Here is a 17,437-nt window from a genome sequence, read left to right as displayed (position 1 = left end):
TAAAAAATAGCGGACTCAAAATTGAGCCCTGAGGCACGCCATGGGGTGAAAAAAAGGTGTCTGACTGGGCTTGCGAGGACGAGATCTGAAACGTCAGGTTGCTCAAGTAGGACCCAATCCAATCCAGCGCTGTCCCTCCGACACCATCCTCACTCAGCCTGGCAAGCAGTCTGTTATGCGAGATGGTGTCGAAGGCTGCGCTTAGATCAAGCAGGACAAGAACAACCGTTTGCCCATCATCCAAGAGTGCCCTGATCTTCTCGGTGACTCCCAGGAGGGCGGACTCGGTGGAATGGCCTGCCCTAAAACCCGACTGGGAAAAATGGAGTAAGTTGTTATTCTCCGTGTATGTTGAGAGTACACCGTGAATGTGCTTCTCCAAGATTTTTGAGAAAGCAGGCAGCAGGGATATCGGGCGGTAGTTGGCCAGCACCTCTGGATCAGCAGCCGGCTTCTTCAGCAGAGGGCTGACCATGGCATGCTTCCAGGACGCTGGGACAGTTGCCAGATGAATGGAGGCATTTAATGTCTCAGCAATAATCCCCAGAGCAGAGTCATCAAGTTGGCTCAGAATGCTAATAGGGAGAGGGTCACAAGCAGAGCCCGACTTAATGGAAGCAGCTAAGGATTTCAGGGTGTCCAAGGAGATGGGTGGCCAAGAGTCAAGCCTGTGTCCTGTTGGACTTACTGGAGGCGGAACTTCCCTATCATCCATCACCGGGGGATTAATATTGGCGATAATGGTCTCAATCTTTTCCACAAAATACGTGGCAAGGTCTTGACATTTTTGAGGGGTAAGGGGACATGCAGCCGCCATAGAATTAGCTCCGGCTAGTTCTTTGACCGTATTAAAAAGAGTCCGCGCCTTATTGGCAGCAGTGTTGATGGTCTCCGTTACATAGGATGCTTTGGCTCTGGTGCAGGCCGTATGATAAAGATTTCTGGCCTTACGATATATTTCCTTTTTTAGAGGATCATAATGTTTGCGCCACTTCCGCTCAAGTGCCTTACACTTGGTTTTTTCTAATTTCAGTTCTTCAGTATACCAGGGAGCCGGGGGACGATGAACATTCCCTCTGCACCTGGTAGCAGGCAGACAAGCGTCGACTGCTCTCTCCAGCCAAGTGTGGGCTTCCAGCGCATTTGTTTCCATATCAGCACCCAAAACAGGGGGGGATATCTGTAATGCATGCTGCAACTCGGTCAGGTCTAACCTTTTCCAATTTCTCATAAAAATCGGAGGCCGAGCAGAGCATGGCAGCTTAGATTCACTAAGAGTAATACTAAAAAGAGTTAGAAAATGGTCCGACCAACAAATAGGGTCAGTTTTTAACCATTTTAACTCCTGTATGTTGGATATAATGGGGTCCAATAAATGCCCAGCTTTATGAGTAGGGCTCTCATTTCGCAGTATCATGTTCAGAGTATTGAAATCCTCCAAGAGGTTGACAGCTATGCTATTAGATTTGTCCTCCAAATGGAGATTTAGATCCCCCAATATAGTCAGGTTTTGGGCATTCAAAAAGTAAGGCGAAATGAGATTAACCAAATTCGCAGCCCAAACATTACTGTTTCCAGGCGGGCGGTAAATTAAAAATCCCGAAAACATAAAGTTTGGGTTCAGTGAAATTTTAAAAAATGCTGCTTCGCATCCAGGAATGTTGACCATTTCAAGGTCACAGTTAAACTCCCTTTTAAAAATCACAGCAATACCCCCTCCTACCTGTCTTTCTCTATCTACTCTAACAATAGCATAGTTAGAGGGCAATGCGGCGGCTACATCAGGACCTGCACCGTCATGCAACCAGGTCTCCGTTAAAAATACCGCAAATGGTTTTTCTTCAGCTAAGAGGTGGTAGATGTCTGCTTTATGTTGGGGCAGTGATCTACAATTAACGTTGTAAAAAGTAAAGATGCAGGGATTTAGAACAGAGGTTTGAGTAGGTGACATAGGGTTGTGTGATACCTCTGGGTAGGGCTGGACATTGGATAGGGCAAAAGCACAATGAGGACATGCTTGTGAACCTGTTAGGGAAGGCTTTAGTACGGAGCATTTACTGTTGCTACTAGGGCGCATAGCCCTTAGCTGATCCGCAGAAATCATGCCTGTAGCAGCGTTTCGTGCCCCGTGACCCAGCCTGGCCCGGACATAGAAAATACATCATGCAATGTAAAAAATCTGTATCCCAAATTTCCCAACATTCAGTACAAGATATACATAAAATCCCCTTAAAGATTAACAGCCTGATTCATCAAGCTAAATTGCACTCGCAAAGGGCAAGATTCTCAGAATCTTGCCTTTTGCGAGTGCAATTTTTGCATTTGGGATTCATCATCCCAAATGCGAAATTCGCTATTAAAGAATTCGCACATTTGCGAAGAATTGCATTTAAGGAATCTCTAGTTGAGATTCCTTAAATGCAATTCATGAATCATTTTAAAATTGCGAAATTGCAATTTTGGGCCGCTATTTACCGAGAGGTCAGACCTCGTGGTAAATAGCAAAAACTTAGAAAAATGCATTTAAATGCATTTTTCTAAGTTGCATGTTACACACACACATGTCCTTTGGACATGTGTGTGTGCAACACCAATGTAGATTACATTTCAGGGGTGCTACAGGGTGTCCTTTGGACACCCCTGCACCCTTGAAATCGCATCCTTATTTGCGATTAGCAATTTGCGATTAGCAATTTGCTAATCGCAAATAAGGAACACGTAGGAATCGCAATATTTTTTGCAATTCCTACATGAATCCCGTTTTGCAAGTCCTTAAAGCGATTCCTTATGATTCGCTATTAGGGGCTCGCAAAACGGGAGATTGATGAATCAGGCTGTAAATGCATAGAATAATAATAGATCATCTCATCAATTCAAAGAACAACTGTCTATAATTCATTTTCAGCAGCCATTGACAACCCCTGATACAAATGGGCTAAATGATTTTTAAAAATGGGTGTTTTTAACATCTGGAGAAAGTAAAAAGATACCGGACTTGAATAAAATTCTGATTCAACAGAAGATGCCGGACTAAATTATGGCGCAGCAGATGAAATCTGGGACATATTATAACAATGTGGAAAGTATCAGGGAGGTACACTTGATCGCAGGAGCAAGGAGTGAGGTCCGAGACTGTACACCAAGCTCCTCTAGGTAACTAAAGCTGATAGATTTTGCTATACCTGAAGTAAGTCAGGAGCCTCCTATGACGTGAAGACATTTCCCACTGTAGATAGGGTTCAGTACCCTGCACTGTCTTGATCATAATGAGTTGTCGGAAGGAAAGCTTATGAAGGGTTATGGCTCCCCCTCCTGAAGCCTCCCTATCAAAAAAGCATGTTTTAACCAGGGAATGTCCCTCTTGACTATTCCTTAGTGACTAGAAAACAGCTCCGGACGACCCAAATACTTAAATGCAAGCTTGATATAGGCTAACAAAGAAATACTCAAAGCTCCTCCCAATGCCATACAATCGCAAGAGATCTACTTTCAACCAGACTGATAGCCAGAAGATCAGTGGACTAAGGACAGTCCAGTCTGTTACATAACCCATGCCTACTTCCTCATGCAACGTTTCTGAGGGGATGCTTGCAGGAAATTTAAGGAGGCCCCTAAGGAAAGAGTTTTCAACCACCTGTAGCTCGAGACACAATACATAACCCCAAATCTCGCAGCCAATACTGGCCAGTGGCACACATTTAGACTTGTAGAGCTTTAACATCACCTCTACATTACTTTGGCCCAAGCGTCTAGCTAAAAGGGCAACACCCACAGTGGGCGATTTAGGTTTCAGAACATTTTTCTTCATCAGTGGTTGCCAAGAAAACCTGGAAGCTAAAAGAATCTCTAGGTAAAGAAAGTGCTGTACCCTAGAGATGGAATGACCTTTTGACACAAAGCTCTTTGACCTGGTATTCCTAGGTCCCACCACCATCACATGGGATTTGACATGGTTTGTGGAAAGGTTCAGTCCTTCAATATATCCTACATACAGCTCTATCAGTTGTTGCAGCCCGTCGGCGACCCAAGACATGAGGACAGTATTGTCTGCATATAAAATAACTGGCAAAAGGCGAGCACCTACTAATGGACATTTAGATCTTGTTCCAACAAGGATGCCTCCAAACCATTCATATACACAGTGAAGAGAAAGGGGGACAAAATACACCTCAGCACACCCCTCTCTTCAATTCCAGGGATGAAGTGCACTCCTCCTCCGATCCAAATCTAACCATGGCAGAAAGGCTCTCATGGAGGGCTTGCAGGAAAGAAAGCAAGGTCATCTCGACTCCCACAGCCCCAAGTACAGCCCACAACTTAGCTCCGTTGACACAATCAAAGGCAGAACTAAGGTCCATGAAGGCCAAGTGGATCGAGCCTACCCTGGCTCTAGTATACTTAATTGTCAACAGCATAAGTCTAAGGGGCTGATCCACTGTCCCCCGGCTGGGCCTAAACCTGTACTGAATTTCTGTGAGAATGTTCCCCTCCCTAGCCCACGATGCAAAGCGGTCCAACAAAACCCTTCCAAGGACCTTAACTTCGCTGTCCACTTCGCCCTTAACTTCGCTGTGGGATGATAGCAGACAGGATCGGTCCTGAAAACTGGTACTATGATGGATCTTTTCCAGGTAGTAGGCATCGTCCCTCTAGCGGCCGCATTAAAGTGCTAAGTGAGCAGGGGGGCTCATAGAGCCACCTCAGACTTGAACAAGTCTCTAAAATGCCTTCTTCTCTGGAATGGGTCGAATGACTTTCTTAACCTCCATCTAATGAAAGCTTAGGCCTGGCTTTCCACCCACCCCACATAGTGGAGAATCACTGCTCTCTTCCAAGTGATAGATAGCCCCAAAGTGCTCTTGCGACTCCTATGGCGGAATGATCAAGGCCAGAGTACAGACATGATCCATGGCAAAAATGGGGTGGTTCACAATCCACCAAAACTTAGCAGAATCTCTCATGGCACAGGCTTCCATTAATCTCTCCCATAGTTCTAACTTAAGGAATGTCTTCTTATTACTCCACGCCACCCGATAGCACAGTCTCGCCTGCCTAATTTCCCCCCTGTCCCTGGGCGTTTTACGCAATGCAAACATAAGGGCTCTTAGAGCCCTACTACAAACCCTATCAAACCACCTACAAGGTGGTGCAGAGTGAATTGCAGATGGAACGGCCAGGGCGGTCTTTATATTCCAAGTTATGTTGTCAAATTTCTTCAAATTTGTTGAAACAGGAGCTTCATCTAGGAAACTACTAAAATCTGACCTACTAGCCAAAATCAGGGTCCTTAAGAAATCCTCTATAAACACCTTGGCCCACTTAAGCCTGCGCCCTTGATCAACTGGGACAACCGATTCTTGATACAGGGCTACCGTTCTATCCTTGGCACCATTCAGTTGAAATTTGCCAAAAGAGGATTATGATCACTCAGCGTATGCATGACGGTTTTAAACTCAATTAGAGAAGTTAAAACAGCAAGAAGAAACTAATATATAGTCAATAGTAGATGAAGGTGTCCCGTGTCCCTTAAAGGTTGGTATATGCATAGCATTGCGAGCCTCCTGTCGATTCAGAATGTTCACATGAGAATGATCTACAAAAAGCGAATTAAACCTATCCCCTATGGGCGAATGCTGCAGGTGGATCTGAACGCCATTCACCACATCCTCATCTTCTGACGTATCCCCATATGAAAAACAGTCTCCACACAGGTTTAAGTTAAAACTGCCCATCAGGAGAATTTACTTGAAGCCCGAATGCTGAGTGGACCTGTTGATAAAAAAGCGATTAAGCTCATGAACAGCTAGCTGGTCCCACCTAGGTGGGTGATAAATGTTAACAACAGGCACCCTGAGGTTATGAGGAAATGTCAATAGAATATCTAGAATAGCTGGTGTGTGGGAGTTAACGGTTTCTATTTTACAGTGGGGGTAGTTCTATTAAAAGTAGCCAAGCCCCCTGTAGCCCGGCTATGAACAGAGGGCAAGGCAAAATAAATAAATGGCAAAAATCCTTCCAAAACTAGCAACCCTTCCTTGTGCCATGTCCCCTAGAGACTGATAATATCATTTGCATTGAAGAGAATGAAGACACACCTTATCTTCCAGCTCTCCTCTAATTCTGGTGATGTTCCAGCTCATAACCCTTAATGAGTTATAAACAGCAGAAGTGACACTGAACAAAGCCGGGGGAGTTGAATACAGAGGGACAAGCTCTATGGGCTCCTGTCAGTCCAAGGACTCTAAATCAGTCAGGGGATCAAAATGATTACCTATTGTGATAGGAGGGTCACAAAAAGGGAGGGAGACCTAGTGGGTACCAAGGCTCGTAACCCTTGGACTTTCTACACCCCCTTCATGGGGACGGAACGATAGCTTAAAGAAATAGCCCAAAGAGAGTAGAGGAGTCTCTGTATCATACCCTTTCCCCCTCCAGAACTGGTTCAAAAGCACTCCCACCCAACAAATGTTAGAGAAGCTAATGACCACACAGTCACCTGCAAGAGATTTAAGTGAGTGACTTAGCCATCCCAATCTGTGCACCATAATCATATCTCTTGCACACAAATGATCAATCCTAACCTGCTTAGCAAGCCAATGCAAAACTTTCTTTTTCAACTTTGGATAGGTCTCTATGGTTGAGGTTTTTGAAGGGGGGACATTGGCCAGGACCGCTACATAGAAAGCTACTGCAGGAGGGAGCTGGATTGTTACCTTGCTTGAGACAGAATTCGGGTGTGAGGCCAGAGAACTTGCCTTACTCTGACCCTGGTAGCCGGTGTGGTATTTTGTTATTAAGGAGGAAGAGGAGGTAACGCTAAAAAGGACGGAATGTCCTCTGGCCTCCTAGATGCCTGCCTCTCATTTGCCCAATAGAGAGGATCCACCTCCTACCCCCTCTCGTGAGTCCAAGCCATCAGTCAATCCTGCTCCCCCTCTTCCCCCCCAGAAACCTTATGAGCATTATGCGGGATCAAAACAGAAAGAAGTTTGGTTGTTGTGTCCCCTAACTGACGAATTACCATCTCCACATTCTCCACTAGAGGAGAGAGAGCGCCCACTACTCCAGTTATAAACCCTTTAAACTGATCCATAATGTCGGAGAAGTTAGGCTGGGGGCCTTGTTCCGACCAATGCAGTCCTGTTTGAGTGCCCACATGAGCAACTGAAAGTCCTTTCCTAACCACTTACCCTTTCTTTTTCACATTGTTTTTTAGGATAGGCTTTGGGCTGGACCCAGACCCCTCGTCTACTGACCCAATAGCTGAGACAGCCCCCCTCTTATTTGTGGAATTCAGAAGCAGGGATTCTACCTTATTTCCCTACTGGAGGCTGGATGGCTTGTGGATAAGATAGTAGAGCCTGAAGGAGTGGGGGGATCCTCCTGTACCCTGGTGGGGTCGGAGGAGGGAGAGAAACGAACCAGGCCTTCCCTAGACAGGTAGAGTCTCCTTTCCATTAGAATCTGATGGTCGGTTAGCGTAGTATCTAAGGAAATTGATCTAATGATTAGACCAATTTCCTTAGATACTACACTAACCGAGCGAGTCAGAACCCCTTCTATAGTCATTCTACAGGGTGTCACCTGAGGTGACGTGGGGTAGGACCAACCTTTTCTTTTTCCCCATGGCAAAAAAAAGACTCACGCTCCTTCACCCACACCCTGGGTTTTCCATCAATATCAAATAAACTGCCCCACTACTGCAATACAACAATATTAACAGCTATAGGATTCGAGGATGGAGCAACAGTTCAAGTCCAGGAAACACCTCACTTCCAGCAGACTTCTATGGATTTCAGGATATTCAGTCAGAATAGAACAATGACCAATTAATAGAAAGCCACAAATCGAAGGGGGTGGCCCCGCCACCTCGCCACTTCCTGGCTCCCGGGGTAGCAGGCGCTGTGGGGCACGATGCGCTAATTGTATCTATGTTGATCGGGCTCCGGTGTGCAAAATAGTAAATACAGACTGCAGAGACCTGCTTTTCCCCCAGCAAGGCCTGTGCTTCTGATTCCTCTGATGACCCGCAACACAGACCACCAGGACAAGTTCAAACTGAAAGCAGCCCCTTAGTCTTGCTGGGTGACGCCCGCTGGTTCCCTCTGTATAAAAAGATCTAACAAACAGGGCAGGTAAGTACCTAGTACTCAATTTGGTGGTGAGGGTAACAGGATATTATGGTGTCTAGTTGGGGAATCTGTGCAACTTAGTGTAGTTTATTGTAGCTTTTCAGGCGTTGTACATTTTGTGCACAAGTTCACCTGCCCTTCACCCGTGAAAATCGGGGAAACAAAAATCTAAACAAACAAGAGGCATGCCATCTCAAACCCTTAGCTCTGTACTCTGTGACGGTTTTAATAGCCGCGTCTGGCTCCCTCCCCAAGCCTGCACCCCTGCAAGCACCTGCGATAGCCACGCTCCTCCTGGAGCGAGGCTTTCAATGGCGTCTGACCGGCGGCATTCTGGGCTCTTACATTAGACATCAGCAGCAGCGGTGCGTCCATTGGGGCGTAGGGGCGTAGCCCCACCAGCCAAAATGGACCCGCATCGCGGCCGCCGGCCGCAATCCTATCAATACATCTTTAAAATACATTGCAACAATCAGCCTCGGCCCTCAGCCCACCGCCAGGAATTGTGCAGGGGGGGCGGTGGCCTGCAGCTTGAGTGACACTCAGGCAGACCGTAGTGCGCAGTCCCGCTGGGGAGCTTACAGTGCACTGTGCGCATGCTTGGGATTGTTGGCAACTATCTCAAGCATGCGCACAGTGCACTGTAAGTTCCCCAGCGGGACCCAGGGGGGGGTACTTGTTCGCCTGCTGCCAGTGCCACAGCCCGGGTTTTCAAAGGGCGACAGGGCGAGCAGCAAATGTGCCCCCCTAGCCAATCCTGGCGCTGCTCCAGCGCCAGGATTGGCTGGTCCACCACGCAGCAGCCATCATTGGATGCCGCGCAGGGGGTGGCACACACACTGTCGACGCACACGCTGCGAGGAGGATCAGGATGTCGGCGGACGGCGGTAAGAAAACTTCGGGAATCGGGAAGTGTTGTAATATCATTGTAAGTAGGTCACACTTTTAACTAAAGCCCAGAGGGCATACAATAATATTCTGTGTGGATGTATGATGTTAAAGAGTTATTGCTGGATGCCGACTTCACATCTCACGCTAATGGCGATTGTAGAATTGCTGTTTCTGTGTGACTTACGGTTATTATAAGAGCACCAACCGAGACATGTCGAGGCACAGACGGCTGTGCTGGGTAGACAGCTTTGCTTCTTTCCCCAGACCTTGACCTGCGGGCTGTGCCCACTGCCGGGCTTCAGACAAGAGCTACCGCCCCCGGCAGGTGTGCCTGAAGCAAGCAAGGGGTTCAATTTGTAAGTTCCTTGCTGGGAAAGGAGAATGAGAATTTAGTGTCGAAGCTGAGTGAAGCTTTTCTGACTAGGTATTATCATGTGAGGTATAGGATTTTTAAGTTTTCTGGCTGTTGAGGGAGGTACTGTTTTTATCACTCATAAGCTATGTTACCTTTTTTCTGTCCAGCTGCTTTTAGTCAAGAGGCAGCGATCTTTTACATATTGGTTGGCATAGTTAGAGGGAGTCTTGGCATGGACTTCTCTGCGTGCTGTGATCATGCGCTTTTAAAGCATCAGCTTAGGAGTGACTACTTATATATTGCCCAAGCTTAAAAAGTAATTTCTCGATTTCAGTGTTTGCCTCTGTCATGATCAAGTACCACCCTAGGAGTCTTAGTGTAGGGAGGAGGGAGAGAGACACCAGTGACATTCTATAGCGCATTCCACAGACGAAACCATCAAATGTCACTATAATGAAGGCAGTGGTGCTGTAGGCAGGCGAGTTGATAACGCATAGGCACAGCCTACCAAGAGGGTCATGCATAACAATCAAGTCGTTTGAGCCCACTTCCTTGTATTCGCTGCTCTGTGATATTCAGATATTTGGTGACCGCTATGGACTGATCCAGTAGGGGTTGCACATGAATCTATAAATCAGGGTATCTAGAAAGCATACATAAGTGTGCACAATACGAGGCAGAGAGTTCAGCGTAGGCTTGTTATTTTTAGACTTTTTATTATGTTGGTCAGAATATGGAGCTTAACTAGCTAATAAGGTGGCTGTAGATTTAATAGGATATTCAAGGACAGAGTATTGCAAACAACTACAATTTAAAACAATCGCCACAAAACTTTGCTTTCGAGGAGGCTTTTTTCTGCTCGAAATTTGATTCAAACCAAGGTCAACTTGCTTCATTTTCAAGAAACTTTCATTGTCCAAATATTTCAAAATGTCTGTGATGTTGTTTCAGGCCGTGTCTTTTTAGGTCTCGTCCTGCGATTGCAGGCCAAAGGCCTGCTGTCGCAGAGCGAGACTATTGTCATCATTCTGGCTTTCAAGGACTGAAAGGGAGAGGACAAGAGACTGGCACGCGCACACATGCAGCAGCCTGCCGGGATCAGGTCGCGCGCGTCAACACGCGCTCCGATTCCGGCAGGCTCTTCACAACACACATACAACCCTCCCCCCCATACACACACACATACATACAGAGCCCCCTCCCCTCCCGCATACACACACGCACGCACGCACACACATACGCAGAGAACCCCCGGCACTTACACACACATCCCCGACCTCGTCGTCTTCGCGCTCCCTTGCCCCCGCTCCTCTGTGGTGCGCGCGCACCACAGGTTTCTATCTAAACAGCCAATCAGGAGGCAGAACTCCTTTCAGAGATGCTCTCTCTCTGGTCCGCTATCATTTTTTAAGGTTTGCTGGCAGAATGCTTATCGTTTGTAAACACGTACAACTCTTTAAAAATAGCTCAGATGAAACAAACAGGGCATTTCTGGTCATGCACAAACGCCAAACACAACAGTCCGTGTTCCCAGATATGGACGGCTCTTGCTGGGCGTTGGGGCTGCAAGAGAGCAGCGGTGGAGGTAGAAATTAAAAGCAGGCTGGCTCCTACCTGGGTAAACCCCCCGCGGGGCTGGCGCATCCTAATATTAGCCTCGGGCTCTGCACAGGCAGAGAGGTGTTAGTCCTGCTCTCCCTGCGCACAGGTTGTACCTCGGCTCGTGCTCGACGCAGGCTCCGGAACTATGAACAGCTGCTGCGTGTCAGTCGCTGCCCTGCCGCGCGCTGCTGTTTACTTCTTCGCGCTTTTGTGATTTCGGTGTGTACTGCGCAGCGCTCCGACGAGGAACCACCTCACACAGAACGTCGAATTTGTGTAAGCCAACGGGAAAATGCGTCGCTAAGTCCTTACGTTTTGCTGCATCCATATTTCAATGGGATGGATTATACGTGCTACTTCGAAGAACTTAACCATTTGCTTGAAGACTGTGTGCGCGAGCCTCCCCGCACCCAGGCCTGCCACGCGCCTCGAGGTAAGCTGGTCTGTCGAGATTTAGCCCCCTGTTCTGATTGTTGGAAACCGCAACTGCAGTGTTTTGCATTGTATTGCATTAACGTAGAGTGTTAGTGTATGTAGTGCTTACTGTCCTACGCGAGGTGTTGAGGCGCTTTACAGCAGGTAGCAACCTACTCCAGAACCTAAGGTTAGTAGTTGGTGTAGTGTTGTTGTTTATTGCTGATTATTTGGGTTATCCTGGTTCTCTCAAGGAAACCACTCCACGCATTTACTCCAGTTGCTTTGTGGGAGATTACATTAGTAGCTGTTGGATGTCATTGCTGGTGTGAGTTCCTGCAGATGGTTGATGGGATGAACAATTAGGCCGCAGGGGGTATGGTTTCAAAAGGGAGGAGGATTGTGTCTGTGAGGCGAGGTGCAGGCAGTATGCAGAAGTAGAATCATAGAAAGTAAGGTAGACAGGGGTAGGAGTTCGTCTACTGGAAGGAGGTAAGGAATGCAAAGGATGGAGGCTGGGGCGAGGGCCATTCAACGGAAAGACAGGAGAGAGAACGACCACTAGTTTGAATTCAAGGTACATTTTTTATGCAGGGTTTTAGGAATATAGGGGGGGGAAGGCTTTTTAAGTAACTTGAAATCTGAGGTTGTAATACTGTAGGGAGCACAAATAGTTAATGGAAACTGTACTGTACTGTCATTTTTTTATACATAGCATGCATTTGGTTATGCATAGTCATCAGCTTACCGCCATATTTTTCGGGCAAGTCACCGAAGTGTTACTAAGTAGAGAAGTAGTACTACAGGAGTACCCTTTTATTGTACTCTGGCATGTTTTTGCGGAATGGATACGAATAGTCCAACTGCTAGTTTATAAAACAGCAAAGAGGGCGCACTGCTTTCTATTATTCTATATGAATCTATATTTCCGGAATATTCACATTTTATTTCCCGTTGACATGTTTGAATGCCAAGTCACAAGGCATTTAAGAGTACTTAAAAGAGTACTACAAGTTTGCTACTTTATGTACTCGAAGGATGGTTTTGGGAGTACACGTGTCCAGTGTTGTGCATAGCCTCTGTCAGCACTCCTTCGCAGGAGTTTATTAATAGACCACAATGGAATACAAGCCTCCCTCTGTGTTTCACTAAGAGTACTATGGCACAATGCGGAGTTGTCAGTATTGCTTGTACACACAAATCACTGCTCAGCAAAAATGTATGTGTGTCTGCCAGCTTAGCCAGTCCTTGTCAACAGTTTAGGTGCATTAGCCATGGATTGACTTTGGCGTGCATTCTCATGCAATGAATCTTATTAAGCAGTTATAAATATAACATTGCACAAGTGCAGTGCAGGCCAGCAGCATTGCCATTTGCAATGAAAAATCAGTGCAAAAACATTTGCCATAAAAATCTAGTGCACATCCTCACATTTTGCAGAAATCTATGCAAGAGTCAGTGATGCACTAGTTGGTGTAAATGTTTTTTGTTTTTGTTTTTTTTGGCAAATGTCAGTCGGAACAAATGGCAGTAATTGCACTGTCCTGATGGTGGATCAGAGTCCATGTTTATTCTGATTGCGCATCCCCCTGGAGTATCATCTTTGACAGTTTAAACTCTGAAAATTGGCCAAAGATATCGGTACATGTGCTAGTGTTTGAACAACGAGTGGGTATGAGGGATACAAGTTTATTCTTTTCACTTTGTTTCGTCCAAAGGTGTTTTGCTTTTTCCCCTGCTTTGTTGTTTTCTTTAATAACTAAAGTGAGTAGGAGTTCCCCCCCGGATACCCGGGAGCCAGGACCACTATCATGTTTCGTAAACAGCTGAGTTTGTGTTCATTTCATCGTGTGCTCCTTACCATCGTGCAAATCGTCGTTGCTGATGGGGCCACATCTGGGCACTGAGTGCAGAATGATCCCCCATTCCCCAGTGGTTGTCTCTAATTGCTATGTGAAGTATTGTCTGTCACCTGTTCCAGCAAGCACCTGGAGGTGTGCAGAGAGGCGCTGACAAATGTCCCCACGTCCTCAGGCTTAGCTAGTTAAGGGTTTCAGAGCTTCTAGACTCCCTTTTGGCGGGTTCCTGGTTTAATAAAAGAGAACTGTTCTGGAACTAGAGTGGATAACAACGCTATATGGTTCTAAAGAATTGTTTTTTTTGTATTTTTTTTTAAAGGGCAATTTTTGGTCGCAACAAACAATGTGTTCCATCTACATAATGGAAATGAATTGTACAGAAAGTGGTATCACATGGCTATGAAAGAAAAACACAGAGAAAAAGTTGAATAGTTTAAAAAAAATCCACACTCGTCCTCCTTCGCCCATTATTCACACTGAGATATGATTGGGAAACATGATTTAAAATAGTCAACAATAGAAAAAAAAAACAGAGCGATGTTGGAACATAAAAAAAATCAGAACAGAAACAGTATTATGCTACACCAGAAGGTGAAAGCCTTGCCCAGGCTTGCGCGCATCGAGCGGAGCGAGAATTCAAGTAGCCAAAATCCTCATGAAACCACCAGCTTTTTGCTGGCGTTTTCATGAAGTTCACGTGAACCACGTGATCAAACACGAACGCGCATCAGCCTCCCTCCCTCCTAATTGCATTTGCCGCACAGCACATCAAAGGGCTTCGCCCAGCGTGCGCTCTGCGGCTTCTCGGCTTCTCCTCCCCTAATTATTCTTGGATGGCCGGCCGGCACACAGCCTTCCTTGCATTTCTCCTCCCCCTCCCCAGCCAGCTTCCCCCAGGCCGTGTTCCCTCATCCCTCGCACCCCCTCCTCCTTCAGGCCCCCACCATTTGCTTCCATTTGCTTTTGCTTGTTTAAACTTTGAGTGCGAGGCGCGCGCATGCACGCACCACTCTCGCATGCTTTTTTTTCGTCCACTCTCCCGCTTTCCTTTCCTTTAATTCCTCTTGTTCGATTTCTTTCAGCATTTTCCTTTTTTCGCCTCGCTCTCTGTTACTTCCATAATCAGTTGCCAAACTCCACTCCGGAGCTCTCCAAGTGGGCCACGGAGAGGGGGGCGGGGGTCCACCGGCAGGCCTGAGAAATGATGTGCACACACTCCACTTGTCATTTTCTCCCGAGAAACAAAGAAGGGGGCTGAGCACCGGTGCGCCCTGCCTTTCCAGGGTTAACTGGCATTTCTAATACTTCTCACCTAGGCTGACATGACAGATGCCGAGCCTCCCTCCCGGTGCAGACAGTCTGATGGGCCTGGCTGTGCTGGGGAACAGTTTTGATGCTTCCTACTTATGATATGATTGATTTTCTTTCTGCAGCACATCACTTTGGGATGTGGTGAAGGCTGCCTGACAGAGGCCTGCGTGCCCTGACCTCCACATATGGCCGCCTGAGAGACTGAAGGCTGATGACGGCAGAAACCTAAACAAGCATTGGCATGAATTGTTCTCTTGTACAGGGTGTGGTTCCCCAGTCCTGGAAGCAGGCAATGATCATCCCCCTGCTCAAAAAACCTGGTTTGGATGTGGAGGTGTTGGCAAACTACAGGCCTATTTCGCTCTTGCCTGCTTTCGCGAAGATCATTGAAAAGCATGTGCACAAGGTGCTGGCCGACTATCTGGAGTCCCATGATCTACTGCACCCCACTCAATCGGGTTTCCGCACCAATCTTAGCACCGAGACTGCCCTCCTGGAAGTTTCGGAGGCGATCAAGGAGGTGCTGGACTCGGGTGGCAGGGCGATGCTGGTGTTGTTAGATCTGTCGGCGGCCTTTGACACCGTCCCCCATGAGGGCCTCCTTGCAAGACTCTCTGAGATTGGTCTCGGGGGGCGGTGCTCCAGTGGTTTCGATCATTCCTGGCAGGCCGTCGACAAACGGTCTGGGCCTCCGCCTGCTCTGCCGAGATGTCGCCACTGGGTGTCGGGGTTCCCCAGGGCTCAGTATTGAGCCCCACTCTATTCAACATCTTTATGACCCCTCTGGCGGCTCTGGCGGAGTCTTTCGGGGCTCAGATCGTTTCCTACGCTGATGACACCCAGCTCCTCTTTACCTGTGAGAGAGGTGCGGATTTCGATGGAGGTAGGATCCAGGGTTGCCTTGAGGCTGTATTTCAGTGGTTTCAACATCATAGCCTCAACTGGAAAGTGTGGTGGCCTGAGAACATGTTTCCACCAGCAAGTTCTTCCCAGGTGGCGAAAAACCTTGGGATCAAGATTGATAACGGCCTCACTTTGCGCTCACAGGTAATTGGTCTCACGGGCACCTGTTTCGGCTTGCTCCGGATGTTGCGTAAGTTCCTCCCTCTGTTATCTCAGGAACACAGGAAGATCACCGTGCAGGCGATAGTTGGCTCGAGAATTGATTATGCTAACGCCCTCTATCTCGGCCTGCCGGAATATCTGCTTCAACGGTTACAGGTGGTCCAGAACTCTGCAGCCCGGGCCATCTTTGGACTATCTCGCCGGGCTAGAGCCTCGGGTCTCCTGGAGGCACTGCACTGGCTGCCTGTCCGGAAACGGATAATTTTTAAGATTCTGACTCTGGCGCACAAAGCCCTGCACGCCTCCGGTGCGAAATATCTTCAAAAAAGATTGACCTTCTACCATCCAGTCAGGTCGCTGAGGTCTGAATCCCTGTTCCTTGTGGCAGTGCCTCGTGTGAAGAGGGCACGCATTGGTGGCCGTTCTTTTAGACTACTGGCGCCCCAATTGTGGAATAAGTTGCCAATGGCCCTGCGCAGTATTCCAAACTTGTTGGCCTTTAGGAAGGGGCTCAAAACTTGGCTTTTCACCTCTTAGTTTTTTTCTTTGAGCTCTGACGGTTTCCTTTCTGTTTTTATCTGTTGTGTTGTAGATAGCTTGCAAAACAAAGCGCCGGGACACTCTTTGAGTAGCCGTGCGCTATATAAAACCCCAGTATAACATAACATAACATATAACATAACAATAGGTCTCGCTTGTGGGACCTTATAAGTATTTAGTTTTGCAGCACAATATCCTTGTTGCACCAAGGATATTGTGCTGCAAAACTAAATACTTATAAGGTCCCACAAGCGAGACCTATTAGCTATGTCAATGCTTGTTTTCTTATGGTTGTTTTTTTGGCTATTGCTGCTATAGTCAATTGTCGAAGATGTAGTGAGTTTATTTTTTGCTGATTACTGTATTTGTTTCCCTAATGCTTAATGTTGCCATAATGCATGTGAAGCCCTTCTAAGCACAGCACTTATTCTCCGTATCCTTTAAATGTTGACTTTGCTATTCTTCTCAAAAGCTGCCTTTACCACTGCGGGCCCGTGCTGTGGTTGTAAGAGAAGATGCAGCAAACTGCAACTACCTTGAGACAACAAAGTATATAACTTTATTACAGAGGAGCTGGTGCGGTTTTGTTTCTATGGTTTTATTGCAATCAACAGTGAAAAAGCACCATGCACAAAAATTTAACTATAAGAAAGCAATACACTTTTGTTCAATTGTGTAAACGTTCAAGCAGATTGATCCTATGTGTCAGAAGTTATTAAGGGGGCGTGTGGCAACGCTAGTTTGGGTCTAGGGAGCACGGTCCAGCTGGTCAGTCCTTGAACCAAGTATTGTCTATTCTCCCCAGAACCTCAGTGCAGATAACTTCTAAATGGCGCACAAAGATATTGTAGAGACAGTGTAATGACTTTAGAAAACACTTAATATGTAATTCATCGTTGAAGGGTCGCTAGCACAGTGAAGTATTTTTTCTTAGCCCTACAGGAGGTTGCATCTCCACTTCAATTGTAGGACATCTTTTCTCTCTTAAAAGGGGACAGCTTTGTGCATTAACAGTCAGAATGCAGCGCTTCGCGCATTAATGGTTTCCTTGATGAATGACTTCAAAGATTACAATGTTTGGGCAGTCAATTGGGTATTCCAGCATTGCTTTGATACGAAGTTAATGCATTTGTTTGTGTTGTGAGTATAATGTTTTTCCTTTGTTAAAGTCTTTAAGATGGGTTTGTTTATGCACACTTTTGATGGTGACTCTCGTTCTTGGGTTGTTGCGCCCTAGGTTATTTTTATGCAATGTCAGCAACAGAAAA

This window comes from Lissotriton helveticus, chromosome 6 (assembly GCF_964261635.1).
Source record: "Lissotriton helveticus chromosome 6, aLisHel1.1, whole genome shotgun sequence".
NCBI classification, from domain to species: domain Eukaryota; kingdom Metazoa; phylum Chordata; class Amphibia; order Caudata; family Salamandridae; genus Lissotriton; species Lissotriton helveticus.
Note: the sequence above shows the minus strand (reverse complement) of the source record.